The following is an 8,436-nucleotide window of genomic DNA, read 5'->3' on the forward strand; positions in this document are numbered from 1 at the left end:
AAAATATATTCAATTTTTTCACCCCTCAAAAAAAATGCAGCTATATATTTGGCAAGGGACTGCACAGCCCTAATCCCTGTCTACTGAATATATTCAGCAGCTCTCCCTGCTCTTACGACTCTCTCTCTCTCCTTAGGCTAAATGCATATTGTATGTGATACAAACAGCAAAGAAAACTATTAGCCTTTAGAAGTGCTGTAAGCATGATGGATCAGCTTCAGCACCAGTATCAACACTACAGGCCTCTGATTTGTTATACTGTGCACACAGGCCTAGACAAACACTCTCTCCCTCCAATACGAAGTGTCACAGAGCTGTGCAATGGCATCAGCATGCCAAGCCGGGCGGTGCCTTTTATTTTATAACCCAGTAATGCCACAGCCAAGATGTCTACGGCATTAACGTGACACATAGGCAATATCCGCTTATTGGTTGTGTAACAGGTACCAAAAATGCTGTTCGGGGATTCAAGTTTTACATACAGCACTGCACATTACTCACCGAGTAAAAAGCCACATCTGAGCACCATAATACTAGAGTGATAGCCGAATGTCACCGAGCACGTTCGCTCATCCCTATTTAACATACATAATCGTGATGACAGTTTCTCTTTAAAGAAGACCTACTCGAAGTTAAATGTGGCCAGCTTTTACTTTAATCTCCGCTGTTTCCCGGAGCATAACGTTTTTTATTTATTTATTTTAAATATGGCTTCTTCGTAAAGAGCATAAATCAGCATATTGGGCTCACTAAATGTAAAAGGCCCATATCTCTGGAATTGTTTGTCAGATTTCAGAAAAAATAAAAACTATGGGGACCAGCAGGAATAAAATAAGAGCTAAAAACTTGCCATATTTGACCTGCACGTTCTCTTTAATATCCAGTCCTCTAAAACTAAGTAAGGTAAGTTCTATTTCCAATTTCCCTGTATATAATGTACATATGCCTCCATTATCTGGAGTGGTAAATTGAGCAGTATGCTCCTGAAAATCAATAATGAAAAAACTCCATTAATGAGCAATCACTTAAGCACGTTTAAATTTGTGTTCTAAAGGACCCAAGTTTGGCAATGCTGACTCTTACTTATTCCTATGTACTACCAGCACTCCATGACAGCAGTGTGGGGTTACTTACAGGGGTTTTTGTATATCCTAGTTCTTCACAAAAAAAATTACAGTTAGTTTAGCTATCGTTATCTGTCCCACTAGCATTGAATAAAGTAGTACAGCAAATGCATGACCTTTTCAGTATCCTTTGTACCTGGGCAGATTTCCCTCATTCTGGCCATTATTCAGGTGTGGCATCCAAAGAGATCATACATTATACTGTGGACAGATTATAAATGCTTTTAAAGGTGCAACCCCTTTACAGTCACTATCTAATCCAGGTATTGTTACCTATTTTCTTCAATGTTTAATTGATTAAATTTATAGAGAAAGGAATCAATAACAAAATAAGATACAGGTAAGGATGAGTGGACCCGTGGATGTTCAAGTTCATCAGGTTCGGCCAACCTTTACTCCAAAGTTTGGTTCGAGAACCAGAACTTGACCCGAACTTGACTCCAAACCTGAACCACATAGAAGCCAATGGTAACCCGAACTTTGGTGCTTTAAAATGGCTGTAACATGATTGTAGTAAGGGTTATGGGGCTGCAAAAGGAAGCAAATGGGGTAAGAGCAGGACAATTGCCCTGCAAACAAATGTGGATAGGGAAAAATTACTCAAAGTAACATAAAAGAAAAAAAATATAAAAAATAATAATCTTGCACAAAGAGGCGGAGGTTCAAGTGGAGGAATGGAGAAGTGCATTGCTTGGGCAGTTAACTGTGCTTGTTAAAAAATAAATAAATGAAAAAAATGATGTGGGGCCCCCATTAATTTAAATATCCAGCTTATGGAAAGCAGACAGGTGTGAGCGGATCTTAATATGCTGAGAAAGGGCCAAAATCCATGGACCTTCCCAGCCAATCAATATCAACACCCAGCTGTCTGCATTGCCTTTGCAGGTTATTAAAAATAGGGGGATCCAAGGAAAAATGACGTGGTGCACCCCCTATTTTTATTGACCAGTTAAGGCAAAGCAGGCAGCTGGGGGCTGATACTAATAGGCTGGAAAGGTCCATGGTATTTGCCCCTTACGAGCCATATAAGACCAACCTTCAGCCTGCAAAGAAATGGCACATCCATTAGATGCAACAATTCTGGTGCTCAGCCTCAACTATTCTCAATTGCCCTGGTTTGGCTGCAATCAGGGTAACAGTTTTTGGGGTTGATGTCAGCTGTGTTACGTCATCTGGCATCAAGACCAGGGGTTAGTAATCTATCAGACACCATCATTACTAACCCCATATTTAAAAATAAAAAGATACACACAGGAACAAAAAGTTTATTTGAATAGGAGCTCCCTAGCAAATTCCCTGGTTCATCCATTTATTTAAAAAAAATCCCAGCAGCTCCAACATATCCCATTGAGGTTCCCACGATGTCCAGCTATACTCTACTGTGAATTGAGAGAAGAAAGCTACTGACCAACAATGCAGGGATCACTGCAAAATTACAAATTTTATTGGTATAATAATAAACAACAAGCTTATTAAAAACATTTAAAAGTCAAAGAATGACATAGACAAAGCACAAGGCTCACAATAGAGTCAAACAAGACTCCCTCCAGTAGGTGGAAATATATACAGATGGCTATAAAATGTGCTATAACAAGCCTGCAACAATATTACATTGTCAAGAGTATACATATATACATAGATCTTAATAGTCCTGTACAGAGGTAGATCTATTGGAATTAAACATCATGTATAACAGGCTATACAAATGCACACAAAAAAGAGCCATATAAATGAGAGGAGCACAATGCAACCATGAGATACAAGAGGAATCAGCAACCTATATAAGATATAGCGTATAGAGTGTAACCCAATGAGCTGATGACGCAAAAATAGGATCCTGCCTGCATGGTGCAAATGTGAAGCCACTTACAAGGGGGGAGCTTGTGGCATGCCCGACGCGTGTCGCCACCGCAAGGTGGCTTCGTCAGGGGCTGAAGAGTCAATCTATTACACTCATATAAATATAGTAGATAATCAACAAATATAACCAGCAGCTGTGGCGACATACCTAATTAGCCGCAATGGAGGCCAGGACTCACAGACGCGCCGAGGAACTAGGAGTGATCCGTGACTCATGGTGATTTCCGGGTTTAGAGCAATGTGACGTAACACAGCCCACTGCGCATGCGCAGACAAGGATGACTCAGAAATATAATAGCTTCCAAGTGCCAAGCAGAGTAACGTCACACTATCCAATGCGCAGGCGCAAACACAGAGGGTTGCCATAGTGTCAGGCAAGAAGCGTCAAGGAAGCTATATAACGTGTGGATATCAAATGCGCTCGCAAAGTTAATGATGATAGCGGATATATTACATTCAACACAGAGAGATGCCATAATGACAAGCTTTTGGCGTCAAAAAACTAATATAACGTATGAATATCAAATGCGCTCGCGAAGTTAATAAAGATGGCAAATATATTATACTCAATCAACAGTACAGAGATGAGGAGAATATAACAGGCACAGTTATCTCAGATTATGTACCTAGATCGCTTGACTTAGCCATCACATACCATCACAACATTAAAGGACATGCAATATACCAAATCGCATAGCGCAGATGCGTAACCATTTCTAAATATATGGCTATATAGTCCCAAGTATAGGGCATTGGAAAGGCTATATAAGGTAATCATGACCAAATGCACGAAAACAGCGGCAAAAATTGCCGCAGACGTGATATATGTATATTATATTTGGCCCACGATATAAGAGCACAAAATATAAAATATAAGACATAAGTGCAACCATCCAAGGCTGTATGCAATATTAATCAATACTGCACAAGCGCAAACACACATCACAGCACCAATAAAATGTATATATTGCACTAGATCATAGCATACTAGTGCACAGCCCTTTCACAACATACAGCTATCCGGATGGCGCACAATTGTTTCATGACATACAACTGTATGCCATGCCAATCCACACTACATAAAAAATGCCCAGACGCAGTGGCAAAAAATGCCACAATCATGACACATATGTTTAACACTCTTTAGATACCATAATGTCATTTGACCTTGCACAAAAAAAAAAAATAGGAAATACAAGAAAACACACGAAGGGTAGATAGGACCCCACACTCATAATTATATTAATAATAATAGGTCGTGTTTCCCCGATTGGTATATAAACCAAAAAACGTAGGAGATAATACACCACAAGCTCCACCCCTTTTGAAATTTATAAGTCAGACTTATATTGATTCACAATATTCTGGTCTACTAATAAAAGTTGAACAGATAAAATTAAAACGCCACAAGCTCCACCCAAGAGTCAGGACATAATGGACTTCCAAAAGTTTAAGAAGTCAACATTTCTTTATCCATATACAAATACAGATAATACTGACAATAATATCAGGAAAACGTGCAAGGACACGATATAAACAGTGTGAAAATACACGGACAAACTCTTAAGACATAAAAAATAATAAATAATAAAGTCTAACATGTCCAAGATTCAGAATAGAAAAATCACACAAAATCCATGCTGGTATCCAGATATCTTCAAGAGTAGAGCTTTCTTTATATAAGTCCAACCAAAAAGGAGGTGGAAGATTCAATTCACAATGGAAAGATTCGAGAAGAAGCTTGATCCACGTTGATATTGCCGAAGTATAATAAGCATAAAATATGCACACTGACAAGGAAACAACCAGCAGGGGTAGAGGTTCCAAGCAATTATTCCCCAAGATGCTGAATCAAAAACCTGAAAGGAAATGAGGGAGAGGAATTTAATTGCCTGACTAGGTCAAATTTGTTTATAGTAGCCAGTAAATAACAACTCCTCATTTAATCCCAAAGGAGACCGGCTACGGAGATCGAAAATCCATCTGGATTCACGCCTCAATAATTCCAGCGTGATATTTCCGCCTCTAATATTGGTCTGAACTGCCTCAAGGCCCTTGATCCTAATGCCCGTACTGCGGCCATTGTGTTCACACAAAAAGTGTGTAGCCACTGAAGTGAGAGTTTTACCTTTTTCGCGATCTGTTCTTGCGGTGTTAATATTAGAAAGATGCTGTTGAACCCTCTTCCGAAGTTCTTGTGTGGTTTGTCCCACGTAAATTTTCGGACATTGACAAAATAAGGCATAAACAAGATTCTTGGACCTACAATTGAAAAATGCCTTAGAGACAATGGGAGAGGTCAAAGTAGGAACAGTTACCCCTTCACTACCAACAGTTAAATGACAAATATTACATCGGCCACAGGCAAAAGTCCCCAACAAGCGTACACGCCTGTTCAGATTACATACGGGTCGTTTGAAGTGACTGTGGCACAATACATCCTTAAGGGATTGTGCCTTTCTAGCGATAAGAGTGGGGTATGACGCTATATGAGGTGCAAGTTTAGGCTCATTCACCAACATACCCCAGTATTTAGTAAGAATACCCCGTAGATCCCGCCACTGGTTGTTATAAGTGGTTACCAAGCCTAGGGGTTTATCAACTCTGGGGAGTCGTGGACCAAGTAAATCTACCCGGTCCCTATCTCTGGCTGCTTGAAAAGTTCGTGGTATTACCTTGCGTGGGTATCCCCTGCTTTGAAAACATCTCGTCAGATCCTTAGCCTGTGTCACAAAGTCTTGCTGCTTAGAGCAGTTTCTTTTTAATCGAAAAAATTGTCCTTTTGGAATTCCGTTTCTCAAATGCGCAGGATGGAAACTTGAATAGTGCAAAATACTATTAGTGGAAGTCGGCTTCCGAAATAGAGTAGTTTGAATGGATGATCCCTCAATGACCAAATTTAAATCCAAAATTTCGGTGGCCAAACCTGCAAAATTAGCCATAAGATGAATATTAAAAACATTGTCATTAAGGCCATCAACAAATTTTCTACACTCCTCCAAAGGTCCCGTCCAAAGTAATAGAACATCATCAATATAGCGCCACCATCTAAAGGCATGGTTCTTAAATTCCGGTGACACATAAACTCTTGTCAACTCCCACCACCCCAGAAATAAATTGGCGTACGAGGGCGCACACCGTGCACCCATCGCGGTGCCGGACACCTGCCTGTAAAATACCCGATCAAATATGAAATAATTCTTATCCAGAATGAAGTGCTACAGGTCTATGATAAAAGAGTCATGTTGTCAATCACCTGTGGAATGTTGGTCCAAGGTATAAGATCACAGGAGGGCACCACTAAATAAAGAAAGCGGATCCACCAGCGGTCAGTAAGAACAGTAACTGTGAATTGAGAGAAGAAAGCTACTGACCAACAATGCAGGGATCACTGCAAAATTACAAATTTTATTGGTAATAGTCAAACAACAAGCTTATTAAAAACATTTAATAAGCTTGTTGTTCAGCCTCTATTCAGTCTGGCTTGTTGGATTGCTCCCGGAATGATGGGGGTAAGCTGTCTATTATCAATCTGTCTACCTACCAATTATCGCCTAATGAAATTTCTATTTTGCAGCGTGGGTTATCATTTTGTCCTACAAATACCCTTGATAAATTTACCTTTATTAAAGATCTGTATTTATTTTGCAGACAGTTAACGTTTAAACTTATGTACCATCAGCCATCCATTGTTGAAACCTGCCTATGGAGGATAGACAATTATTCAGGGACCTTCTTTCACTTTTGGATGAGAATGAAAATCCTTCTACGAGAATCCATTTTACTGGATGTCTACCCTCGCAAGCAACACCTAAGTTTTCCTTGTTCCCGGTGGTCCAAATCTTCTTTGATGCGGTATGTAGAGATCTACAGACATTGGACACCAAACCTAATTTTTTAAACAATGTAACAAACTCTGAAAAAATGGCCATTAAAAAACTAGGTGGGAGCAAGGAATTAGTGATCAGAGAGGCTGATAAGTGAGGTAATATTGTGATCTGGCCGGCCGACCTTTATGTTAGAGAAGCCAAAAGACAGTTGAGTAACCCTTCCTTCTACCAGGTACTTCCATCTGACCCCACCACAGTGTTTAATTCTAAATTAGATCATCTTTTGAATTTGGCACATATCCATCACGTTTTGAACAAAAAAGAAAAAGACTTCTTGACCTCCCACCATCCCAGAATTCCCACCTTTTATATGTTACCCAAAGTGCACAAGTCCATTGTGGATCCGCCTGGTCGTCCAATCGTGTCGGGTATTGGTGGCATTTTTGAATAACCTTGCGTTTATGTTGATTTTTTTCTTCAACCCTTGGTTTCCAATCTTGATTCTCATGTTAAGGACACCTCACATTTATTGGTTTTGTTGAAAGATCTTATTATTCCCCCTGGTACATCTTTAGTCACCTTGGTCGTTGAATCCCTGTACACCAATATCCGACACGATTTGGGGATTCAGGCGGTCACTTTTTTCTTGGACCAACATGCCACAGGCGATCGACAACATGACTCTTTTATCATAGACCTGTTGCACTGCATTCTGGATAAGAATTATTTCATATTTGATCGGGTATTTTACAGGCAGGTGTCTGGCACCGCGATGGGTGCACGGTGTGCGCCCTCGTACGCCAATTTATTTCTGGGGTGGTGGGAGTTGACAAGAGTTTATGTGTCACCGGAATTTAAGAACCATGCCTTTAGATGGTGGCGCTATATTGATGATGTTCTATTACTTTGGACGGGACCTTTGGAGGAGTGTAGAAAATTTGTTGATGGCCTTAATGACAATGTTTTTAATATTCATCTTACGGCTAATTTTGCAGGTTTGGCCACCGAATTTTTGGATTTAAATTTGGTCATTGAGGGATCATCCATTCAAACTACTCTATTTCGGAAGCCGACTTCCACTAATAGTATTTTGCACTATTCAAGTTTCCATCCTGAGCATTTGAGTAACGGAATTCCAATAGGACAATTTTTTCGATTAAAAAGAAACTGCTCTAAGCAGCAAGACTTTGTGACACAGGCTAAGGATCTGACGAGATGTTTTCAAAACAGGGGATACCCACGCAAGGTAATACCACGAACTTTTCAAGCAGCCAGAGATAGGGACCGGGTAGATTTACTTGGTCCACGACTCCCCAGAGTTGATAAACCCCTAGGCTTGGTAACCACTTATAACAACCAGTGGCGGGATCTACGGGGTATTCTTACTAAATACTGGGGTATGTTGGTGAATGAGCCTAAACTTGCACCTCATATAGCGTCATACCCCACTCTTATCGCTAGAAAGGCACAATCCCTTAAGGATGTATTGTGCCACAGTCACTTCAAACGACCCGTATGTAATCTGAACAGGCGTGTACGCTTGTTGGGGACTTTTGCCTGTGGCCGATGTAATATTTGTCATTTAACTGTTGGTAGTAAAGGGGTAACTGTTCCTACTTTGA

The sequence above is a fragment of the Dendrobates tinctorius genome, unplaced genomic scaffold (genome assembly GCF_039654945.1).
Source record: "Dendrobates tinctorius isolate UK_male_01 unplaced genomic scaffold, ASM3965494v1 ptg000035l, whole genome shotgun sequence".
Taxonomy (NCBI): domain Eukaryota; kingdom Metazoa; phylum Chordata; class Amphibia; order Anura; family Dendrobatidae; genus Dendrobates; species Dendrobates tinctorius.